Raw genomic sequence first — 12018 nt, 5'->3', positions numbered from 1 at the left:
CTGCCACAGCCGCCGGTTCCACGCAGGTTCTGTGCGGCTTTGTGCAGGAGTCATTAGACAGCCCTGCCCTCAAGCCTTAGCAGGTGCCTCTCACTTCCCGTCCTAAGACCTCTCTCTCCCTCCTTTTGCCCATGGGAGCCCTCGGATGCATGATCAACTCCAAGTGTGGGCAAGTCCCTGCCTGTGGAGCCACCTGGGTCACCGGGGTTGGGGTGATGGTCACGCTTCCCTGGACAATTCTGAGACACACTTCATAAGGCCCCTCGGAGCGTCAGCTCCATGGGGCATCCTTGGGCTGGATTTCCCTCCCTCCCATTTCGCTCTTTCTGTCCTGTGTTTTTTGATTCCTGGGATCACCTCCCAAATAAACTACCTGCACGTGCCTTTGTCTTGGGCTCTGCTTTGGGGGAACCCAGGCTAAGACCCCCCAGTCTTTTCTAAACTTGGACACTTGGCTCTTTGACTGGAAGGATAAGACTCTACATTTATCCAGATTACGTGAAATCTAAACCCAAAATGGTCTGGTATCTGAACTGAGACAGACGGATCAGATCAGAGGATCTGGGGGCTGACCCTGCCATGTGGTTTTACTTCCTAAATGAGGGAGAGGTCATCTCTTTCCTTTGGTCACTCAGACAGTCTCCTGGAGGGCCTGACAGTTTTCACTAGCTTCTAGAAGCCTTTGGGACATTCCTGATGCTTCCTTTTCAGGCTTGATCTGAAAATTTAAAAAAAATATATCAGAGAGCAACCCGTTTCACTTATTCCTTCCCAAGTCTCTGAGCTTGAGGAAATAACAATCTAGAGATTTTATTTTTCAGCAGAATTATGAAAAGGACAGTGGGATGGCAGCTGGGCAGGAGGATGGGAGGGATGAGAGGAGAAGATGCTACCCACTGGGAAGGAAATAAAGACAGACAGCAGATCAGAGTCTGTGGAGGAGCGTGGGTGACCTTCGGGGGACAAGTGAGCCCTGCATCTCTTTGCTGCTGGGGGACCGAAGCCCAGAAGGCGAGGCAGGCGCAGTGAGGAGCATGTGGAAGGGCAGGTCTGGTGGGCAGAGGAAGAAAGAGGCTAGCTGGCTACAAAAGCAAGTGGACCAGGTCGGGGGGCCTTGGGAGTGGGGGGTGCTGGGCCGCTTAACCCTCCTTCCCTGCGTCATGCTCCACGACAGGGAGGGGAGCACAGGAAGGTCAACCCCGGTGATGCAGACCCCAGGAGAACAGTCTTCAGGTCTGACAACATGTAGCCACAGACAGACATCGCAAATCCTGCTTGATCCACTAACGGAGCAGAGCAGGGGACAGGTGACCACGAGGATGTAGGAACAGCACTGGCTTGAGTCTCAGTTCTGCGTCTTCTGAGCACAAGACCCATCCCTCAGCCTCTCTGAGCCTCAGTTTTGACATCTGCAAAATAGAATGATCATGCCCACCTCCCGGGACTATTGGGAGCGTGATGGTTAATTTTATGTGTGAATTTGGCTAGGCTGTGGCACCGATAGCTGGCCAAACACTAGTCTGGGTGTTGCTGTGAAGGTATTTTTTCCATGAGGTTAACGTTTGAATCAGCAGACTTGGAGTAAAGCAGATTCCCTCCATAGTGTGGGTGGGGCTCATCCAGTCAGCTGAAGCCTTAATAGAAAAAGACTGACCTCCCCGAGGCAAGAGGGCACTCGGCCGGCAGGCTGCCTTTGGACTTGAGCTGCGACATCAGCTCTCCCCGGGTCTCTAGCCTGCCAGCCTGCCCTTCAGATTTACCAGTCTCCACAACTGCGTGATCCAATTCCTTAAAAGCAATTAATCTCTCATTATGTACACACACGCGTGCATGCACACACACATCCTATTTGTTCTGTTTCTCTGAAGCACCCTGACTAATCCAGGAAGATTAAATGTTGAAAATATCATGGCCGATGCCGGAAACGAAAGAAAATGTACTCCGTGCTTCCCTTTATATGAAATTCTAGAAAAGGCAAATCTAATCTATTGCGATCAAAAATAGAGCTGTGCTAGCCCAGGGCTGGGGTTGGGAGGACGGACTGCAAACAGGCATGGGGAGGTTTTGGGATGGTGGAATGAGACGTGATTTCATGAGTGGATGCATTTGTTAAAACTCATCAAACTGCACTCTTAAAAATGGATGCCGCTGGTGCTGAGACAACTGAATATCCACGTCTGGAAGAAGGAAGCTGGATCTTTTCTTCACATTATACAAAAATATGAACTTGAAATGAATCACAGGCCTAAATGGAAGAGCTAAAACTATAAAACTCTTAGAAGAAAATATAGGAGTAGATCTTCATGACTTTGGGTTGGGCAAAGTCTTCTTAGGTGTGAAACATACAACAAAAGAAAAAATAGATAAATTGGATTTTATCAAAATTCAAAACTTTGAAAAACATCATCAAGACAGTGAAAAGATAACCAGCAGAATGGGAGAAAATATTTGCAAACCATATATCTGATAAGAGACTTGTACCTTGAATATGTAAAGAACCATTACAAGTTAATAACAAAAAGACAAATAACCCAATTAAAAATGGGCAAAGCATCATAATAGACATTTCTCCAAAGAAGCTATGTAAATAGCCAATAAAGACACGAAAAGACGCTCAACATCATTAGCCGTTCAGGAAATGCAACTCAAAACCACAAGAAGATGCCACTTCACACCCACGAGGATGGCTATAACCAAAAAGACTGATAATAATAAGTGTTGGTGAGGATGTGGAGAAATTGGAACCCTCAGACATTTCTGGTGGGAGCGTGAAATGGCACAGCTGCTTTGGAAAACAATCTGGCAGGTCCTCAAAACATTAAATGTGGAGTGGCCATAAAACCCAGCAATTCTACCCCTTGGTATAACAGCCCCCCCGCCCCCAACCAAGAGAAATGAAGACATGCGTCCACAGAAAATCTTGTACATGAATGCTTGTAGCAGCATTATTCCTAATAGCCAAAACATGGAAACAACTCAAAGAAGGAATAGATAAATAAAATGCGGTACAGCTATATAGTGGAATATTACTTGGCAATGAAAAAGGATGAAGTAGTGGTTCCTGCTACAACACAGATGAACCTTAAAAACATAATGCTAAGAGAAAGAAGCCAGACACAAAAGGTCACATATTATATGATTCTATACATATGAAATGTCCAGAATAGGCAAACCTATGGAGGCAGAAAGTGGATTAATAGTTGCCTAGGTGTGAGAGAATGGGGTTGGAAGAAATGGGGAGAAATGACTGCTCATGGGTCATTTGGGGGAGGAGACAATGAAATGTTCTAAAGTTGGCTGTGATGGCTGCAAAACTACGCGAATATACTAAAAGCCATTGACCTGTACGCTTTAAATGGGTGAATTGTGTGGCCCACTATGTAAATTATAGATCTCGACAAAGCTGTTAAAAGATGAGTGTATTTCGTTGTATACAAATTGTAGCTCAATGAAGTTGAACGAAGATTCCAGTGTGTGTGTGTCTGTGTATCGTAGGTCCTGTGATCTTCATTTTCAGATGAAAAATCGAGAAACGGAGGCGCAGAGAGGTTAAGTGACTTGCCCACGGGATTCAGGTCCCCGCGGAGTCCTGACAGGTGTGAGGCGTGCAGGTGGGCTCGCTTTGGTAGCGGTGGCACACGGTGCTGGTGCGTGAGTGACAGCAGAATTTGGGACCCAGCTGCAGACAGGCTGTTCTCCCCGAGTCTCCAGGGCACCAGGAGCTGGGGCTCCTGTCAAGAGTCTTGGCCTGGGGGGATGACTGCCCCGTAGGCCATGGGGTCCAGACTGCCCTGGGGCTGTTGCTCAGACCCGGGTCCCAGTTCTGGCCGTTTTTGAGTGGATGTGCGACCCATTGCTCATCACTACCTCCCCCTGCCAGCCTTGAGGCCTGTTTATAAAACAAGGGGTCAGTCGGCCTGATGGAAGGCCTCTGATGCTCTGTGGCCCCCAGCACAGCCAGCACGGGGAAGGGACACAGGGCTGTGGGGCATGCCTGGAAGCTGGGAGGGGAGGCCAGCGCCTGCAGCCCATCTGGAGGGCCAAGTCTGAGCCGAGGCAGCGTGTGCTCACTAATTCAGCCTCAGCTGGCTCTGTGAGCCCGCCTGGCCCTGGTGACAAGACAGCGTTCAGCTTCGCTCGAGTCTCCCTCGGCTCAGCCCCGTGGGTGGTTGAAAGGGCCGCTCCTGCTGGCTCCTGTCAGCCCGGGGACGGCTCGCCCTGGAGGAGCCCTCCCACCACGAGAGCTATTTTTAAAGAGCTTCTTTCTCCCCAAAGAGCTTCCAGTTTTCTGATGTTCACTGTTTCCTCGAAGCGTCTGGACAAAGCGGGTGGGATTTCAGAGAAATAAGTGGAGATGGGGCCGTGTGACCTTCACTAATAACATTGCCACGCAGCATGGGGTTCAGGGGCCACCCTGCGGTTTGTTCCTAGGTTTAATTTGCGTTCTGGGGGTTTAGTCCAATGATACATTTATCTCCAGAATGAGGCAAGAGACACGAGGCAGAGATGTGTGTAGGGCCAGGGAGAGGTGGGGTCGGGGGGAGAGAGGCAGAGAGACAGAGACAGAGAGAGACAGAGAGGCAGAGAGAGAAAAAGAGAGGGAGAGAGGCACAGAGATAGAGAGAGAGGCTTTCTGTCAGACTTCGCTAAACTCTGAGGCACCTGGACCAAAGAGACTTACAGAAAAGAGAGAGAGAGCCCGGCGTGGGGAGGTTGTGCGTAGACAGAAGCCGAGGTGGACACACACCTGCATGTGAATCCTGCCTTCACCTTTTGCTAGTTGTGTGACCTTGGCTATAACTCAGTCATCGGGCTTCCATGAGGATTAAGATTTAAGGTGTGTTATTCCCACAACAGTGCCTGGAAGGTAGTCAGCCCTTAATAAATGTTCCGTCTGGACACCTCTGACCATCGTTTCTCTCTCTAGACAGATGCCTGACCTTTGGGGCCAGGGACAGAGTGCTATTCGTCTCTGGGACCTGGCACCTGGCCCAGGGACCGCCCTGTAAACGGTGACGATTGAAGAAGCTCGATGGTGGAAGGTCCCCCGGGAGCGCCAGGCTGTGGGTGTACTGGACAGCCACCCAGGGGCGCACTGCTGGACGAGCAACTGCTGCTCGTGGAGAGACCCTGGTACGGTCACTCCCGGGTCCCTCTCCTCACTGTGGCCCAGGCCTCTGCCAGACCCCAGAAACGCACCGCAGAACCTCTGTCCCCCACTGGGCTCCCTGAGCAGGCAGTCTAGTTGCCATGGAAACCAGTGGTTTCATCACATAGGACAAAGCACAGGGAGACCCAGTGATGGACAGAAACTTGCAAACACAGTATGTAGCATAAAAAAAGAGAGTCTGAGAGTCTGGGAGCAGTACAGGTTTCACTGTCATTCGTTTAAGGAAAAAAACCCTCCACAAATCCTGGCTCAAATAGGGTTTTGTGATCATATTTATATTTTTTCTTTTATTCTTTTTTTTTCCCCTCTTCTTGTTGATGGTTTTTTCTCTTGGAGACAGATCCTAGCAAACCATAGTCCAGGAGCGTTGCTGAATACCTGCCAGCCCTGCGGTCCTATTGTCCTCTTCAAACATCCTGTCATCCAAGCGTCTTCCTGCTCAGAGTTCTGGAAACTTGCTGGGCACCCCTAATTGCACGTCTAACTAAGCCTGCTTTTGCTTCTTGATGTCAGAGCAAGGGGGGGCCAGAGAGAAGTGGGGGACAGTATCCTCTCCCCGTCTCCAAGAACTATAGTCCTTGTGCTGATGGTGGCCCCTTTTACATTGATTTGGTTTCTTATTTTAAAATCTTAGAATGGTGGGAGACTTCTACTTCTAGTTGAGAGAGTGAGAGAGTCCGGAATTGCCCTCAGGCTGAAACAAAAAAACTGGACAAGATCTACGAATCTGCTGTTTTTCAAACTTTGGACAACAGGCAGTGCAGGGCTATGAAGACTGAAGAAGGGAAACAAATGAGGGAAGTCCTAAGATTGCCCCAGCTAAGCGCCCAGAGGCAGTTTCCAGGTAGCAGAGCAGGGAGAGGAAACCCCAACAGACCCCAGAGGCTTGCTGACTCGAGGAGATGGGGACTGGAGTTTGTGAAGGCTGAGGCCACTAGACCTCGCAGGACATAACACAGAGGAAAGAGACACAGAGAGAGCAAGAGAGGCTGAGAGAGGGATCCAGCCCTCTGCAGAGAGTCTGGGAGCAGTAAAGGAAAATGCTCAAGCAGAGGAAAACACTCAAACATTTGCCTGAATACTGGTTTCAGAATGTGTGGGGCAAAACTCCATGAGGCTGGGACCCCTGGAAATCGGTCAGCAGAGAAATTCCCCCCAGACGGCTGGGAATAGTTTACGTTCCCACCATCCAGGATGGCTAGACCTCAACATACACAGGGCATCAGATAGAGTCTTCAGAAATCCTTAGTAAGAGAGCTAAACTATCCTTAGATTAAAGGCTGCCCTAACAAAGCTTAAAAAAGCAAGACTCAGAAAGATCTGACTGATCAGAAATGATGTAACTTCATGCCTCGATGTTCTTTAAAGGAATGCAACAAAATCCAGCACCCAAAACATAAAATTGACAATGTTCAGCATTCAATAAGATCCATAGCCCAGAAGAAAAATCAATCAACTGAAACAGCTCCAAAAATGACAGAGATAATGGAATTAGCAGGTGTGGTATTAAAACAGGTATTGCAAGTATGCTCCATATATTCAAGAAGATAGAGGAAAACATGAATAAGATAGGGAGAGAAATGAAAAATGCAGAAAGACCCAAATGAAACATCTAGAGATGAAAAATGCTGTATATTAATTGAAAAATACACTGGATGAAATTAAGAGCCGATTGGGAACTGCAGAAGAAAAGATTGATGAATGTGAAGACAGAGCAATACAAGCTATCCAGAATACAGCACAGACTTTAAAGAAAGAGAGAGCATCTGTGACCTATGGGACAATATCAAGTGGTTTTTAACTTTTGTGTAATTAGAGTTCCAGAAGTAGAGGGAGGAGAGGTGGAAATAGAAAACAAACAGCAAGATGGTAGACTGAAATCCCAACCTGGTGGTAAATTATTAACGGTAAATGGGCTAAATGCCCCAATTAAATGGATAGATGATTCTTTTGGCTACAAAATCAAGACTCGGTTATATGCTGTCTACAGGAAGCCCCCTTTGAATAGAAAGACTCAGATAGATTCAAAACAAAAAATGGAAAAGCTATATTACACAAACACTCACCACCAGAAGGCTGGAGCACATACACCAACATTGGGCAAAGTGGACTTCAGAACGAGGAACGGTAACAGGTCAATTCATCAAGAAGACGTAATAATCCTGCATACGGATGTAACAAGAGAACCTCAAAATACACGAAGCCAAACTGATAGGATTGAAAGGGAAACTAATAGCTGGAGATATTGGTACTCCTCTCTCAGTAATTGATAGAACGAGTAAACACGAAGCCAGTAAGGATACAGAACACCTGAACCACACTATTAAAAATGGACTTAATTGACATTCATAGAATACACCGCTCAACAACAGCAGAATATGCATTCCTTTTGCGTGAGCATGGGATGGTCACCAAGATCGACCATATCCTGGGCCATACAGCAAGCCTCGGTAAGATTAAGAGGATTTTGATTATGCGAAGTATTCTCCCTGAGGACAGCCACAACAGACTTAAATGAGAAATCCACAACAGAAACATACAAGAAAAATCTTCAAATGTTTGGGAATTTACAAAACTCATTTCTAAATACTTCCTGGATCAAAGAAGCAAAATTTAAAAATATTTAAAACATTCAGTTTGAAATGAAAACACATGATGTCAATATTTGTGGGTTGCAGCCAAAGCAATGCTTAGAGTGAAATTTATAGCAATAAGTGCTTACGTTACAAAATAAGAAAGGTCTTGAATCAAGAATCCAAGCTTCCAACTTAAGAAATGAGGAAAAAAAGAGCAAATAAGCACAAATAGGTGGATGCTAAAAAATCATAAGGATAAGAGCAGAAATCAATGAAATTGAAGAAAGCAGAGAAAAATCAGTGAAACTAAAAGGTCAATAAAAGTGACAAACTTTTAGACAGATCAAGAAAACAAGAGAGAAGAGAGATGACAAAATTTACCAGTACTAGAAATGGAAAAGGGGATGTCACTCCAGGTCTTATATACATTAAAAGGATAATAAAGAGATATTATGAATAATATTCAAGAACTTAAATGAAAGGGACAAATTCCTTAAAAGATAGAAATTTCCAAAGCTTACTCAAGAATAAACAGCCAAATAGCCCAAATAGACTGTATCTATTTAAAAAATTGAATTTGCGGTTAAAGACTTTGTCACAAAGACACCTCCTGGCCTAGAGAATTCACTGATGAATTCTATCAAATGTTTAAGGAAGGAATAATACCAATTCTACACAAACTCTTCCAGAAAATTGAATATGAAGCAAGACTTCCTGTTCATTTTATAAAGTCAACAGGACCCGGGTACCAGAACCAGATGAAGATAATACAAAAAAATGAAAACCGCAGACCAATAAGGCTGATGAAATTAGGTGCAAAAGTAATTGTATCGTATTGAATCCAGCAATGCATGAAAAAGATAATCCATCAGATCAAGTGGGATTTATCCCAGGATAAAACCCAAGCGTCCTTCACCAGGTGAGAAGTTAAACAAACGGTGATACGTGCATATCACGGGATATTATTCAGCAATGAAAAGGGGCAACCTATTGATAAATGCGACAATCTGGATGAATCTCTAGGGAATTATGCTGAGTGGAAAAAAATAAAAACCCAACCACAAATCCCAAAGGTTACCTAGGGTATTATTCCATTTATATAACATTCTTGAAATAATAGAATAGAGAAAAATCAGTGGCTGCCAAGGAAGCAAGGAGTGGGGATGGGAGGGAAGAGGGTGTGGCAATGAGGGTGGTGATGGAATCGCCCTGTATCTTGACTGGATCAGTGTTGTTACCCAGGGTGTGAAATTGTACTATCGTTTTCCAGATGTGACCATTGGGAGGAACTGGGTAAAGGGTACCTGGATGGGATCTGTCTGTATTATTTCTTACAAGCTAACGTGAATCTACAATTATCGCAACATAAAAAGTTTAATTTAAAAAAGTTAAGAAAAAATGACATCCCTAGTGTGGGCAAGGATGTAGAACACCTGGAATATGCATGCATTGCTGGTGGGAATGAAAATGGTTCAGCCACTTTGGAAGAGTTTGCATTTTTAAAAGAAAGCGAAACAGACACTTGCCCTATGACCCAGGAGTCCCGCTCCTGGGTACACACCCAGGAGGAATGAAAACACACGTTCACAGAAACCCTGGTATGCAGACATTGACAGCAGCTTTATTTACCTTAGTCTCAAACTGGGAACAACCCAAATATCCATTAATAGGTGACTGGAGAAATGAACACTGGTATATCCATAAAATAGGATACCATTCAGCCGTAAAAAGGAATGAATTACTGACTACTCAGAGATGAAATGAATGAATTACTGATACGTGCAACAACACTGATGAATCTCGAAAGCCTTATGTTAAGTGAAGGGGTACAGACTATGATTTCATTAATAATGATATTCAGAAAAAGGCAAAATACAGGGATAGCTCAGTGGCTGCCATAGGTTGGAGTGGGGGAGGGGATGGACCCCAAAAGAGCAGGAGGGGACGTTTGGAGGTGACGGAAAAGATGCTGACTGTGGCAGTAGCAGTGACATGACAATGTTTGTCAAAACTCAGGGAATTAGATGCTTAAAATGGGTGAATCTTATTATTTGCTCACTCTACCTCAACAGCACTGATTTAAAAATGTGACGGTGAATCTGGAAAGAAACTTGGAGGTCATCTATCCGACCCTCATTTTAGAGGAGGTGAAAGTGACCGGGGCTGTGCACCGGCCGGGGAGTGTCAGGAGAAGTCCCAGACGGGGTATATAGGGAGGGTGACACAGGCACCTGTTGGGCTGGAGCCCAGGGGAGTGGGACATGGCGGAGGGGGACTGGGACACGAGGTGGGTCACATGAGGCGGGGAGGGAGGGTCGAGAACACCATCCTGCTGTTAGCACGGTGGCACCTTTGTGCAAATTAGAAAAAGGCACCTCCCTGGGTTGACCAATTAGGAAAAGAGGCACCCTGTGGGTGGCCCAATCAGTGAGTGGTGCCACACTGCGCACCCTGGGGAGTACCTTTCACCCTCACTCCTGGCCTCTCAGCTGAATGTCCCCACGCAGTGCACGGTGGTGTCACCTGGGCGGGCGTAGTTCAGTGGTGACAGCAGTTTTCTGAGTGGTGCATAGTCATTCCATCCACGCACACCCACCTGTGTCCCTCCCCTGGGGTCTGGGTTGTGGCTGAACCCCTGTACTTGAACTCCAGCTGTGCATAGTCCAAGTGTTCCTCCTCAGTGCACGCGTAGGTTAGAAGATTCTGGCAAATACACAGCAGTGTGTGAACTCCGCAAGACCCCCGTCATGGGTCCCTCACAGAGTCCTCCGGCACAGCACTGAGCTACCGACCGTCCCTCTGGGAGCACGACAGCATTCCTAGCCACAGGGACCCTCCGCTGGGCCTGTTCCCCCTCAGCACACCGGCACTCCTCCTGTTGTAGACACTTTGGCCGTCTCCACCCCCTCCCCCACGACACGCGGAGGCTGCCGTTTCCCCAACAGGCTCCCTTCACGGCAGACATTGCCCTGTGAAAAGCCAGTGTGTAAATCAATTCGTTTCCCGTTTCGATCAGAAGCCATTTATTCTTTGGAAAAGGTGACTGGTGCCTCCAATGTGCCCGGAGTCTCTTTCTTTCCCCTTCTCTCAGATCTGCCCGCGGATGCTCCCGGAGCTGAATCTTGGGCCAAGAGAGGCCTCAGAAGGGCTCAGCCTCACCCTGGTCCCTGCTCCGGGGTCCTGGGGCTTGGGGGGGATGCGGGCCTAGCCTCTGGAGGCCCCGCTCTGCCTTAGCTGTGGGGGGAGAGGATGGGCTGGACCACAAGCCTGTGGGTAGATGCTCATCGGAACTGTGGAAACCGCTTTTCCAGAATTTCCCCAGGTGGGCTTCTAACTACTCATGATGGTCGGCGGGGAGGCCCCACACAGTCCCAGGCATCAAACAGCCCCTCGTCCCTCTGTGTCAGTGGCCCGGGAAGAGGCGGGTCTTCCCAACGAGAGCCGGGCCCGATCAAGGGTGAACGGTCTGCAGGAGGCATCATATGCTTCCCCAAAGGGCCAACTGGGGAATTCATTTATCAATTCAACAAAGACTTATTAAGTGCCTACTACGTGCCAGGCAGTACTCAAGATAGGCGTATACAGCAGGGAACAGAACATACAAAAAACCCCTGTAGGCATGGAGCTTCCATCGTTACGACGGAGAAAGAGAGAGAAAACTGACAAACAAATCAATATCTGACAGCTGGCAATAAGAGCTATTGGAAAAAATACATCAGGGTGAGGGAAGGGTACCATCGCTCTTAACAGGGTGGCCAGAGATGGGCTCACCCAGGAACCCACATTTGAGTAGGGCCTGAACTAACTGAAGAAGTGGGCCAACCCGGTAGTGGAGGGACAGGGTTCCAGGCAGAGGGGACAGCACGCCTGGGATGTCTGAGGGGCAGTGAGAAGGCCAGTGCGGCTGGAGCGAAGCGAGCAAAGAGCCACAGGACTTACTCCTGTCTACTCCATCATCAGCTCCTGCGGGGTGTGCCTCTAACACCCGCCCAAATCTGGCCATTCCCTCTACCTCCAGTGCTATCACCTGAATTCCAGCCACCGTCCTCTCTCCCCGGGACCACTCTCTCCTCCACTGTCACCCTTCCTCTTCCATCCATCCTCCACACAATAGCCGGAGGGATCTTACTATGGCACATTGATTATCGTTCTTAATCTTTCATTTCCTCCTGTAAGAACTGCACACCTCTGCATATGAATTTTCAGTGCCTCCCATCAGAGTAAGACGGTCTCTTTCCTGTTCCTGTCGATGACGAGCTTGGCCGTGTGCCT

Source organism: Equus quagga, chromosome 17 (genome assembly GCF_021613505.1).
Source record: "Equus quagga isolate Etosha38 chromosome 17, UCLA_HA_Equagga_1.0, whole genome shotgun sequence".
Lineage (NCBI taxonomy): Eukaryota > Metazoa > Chordata > Mammalia > Perissodactyla > Equidae > Equus > Equus quagga.
The sequence above is the reverse complement of the archived record's forward strand: the minus strand, read 5'-3'. Positions refer to the sequence as shown.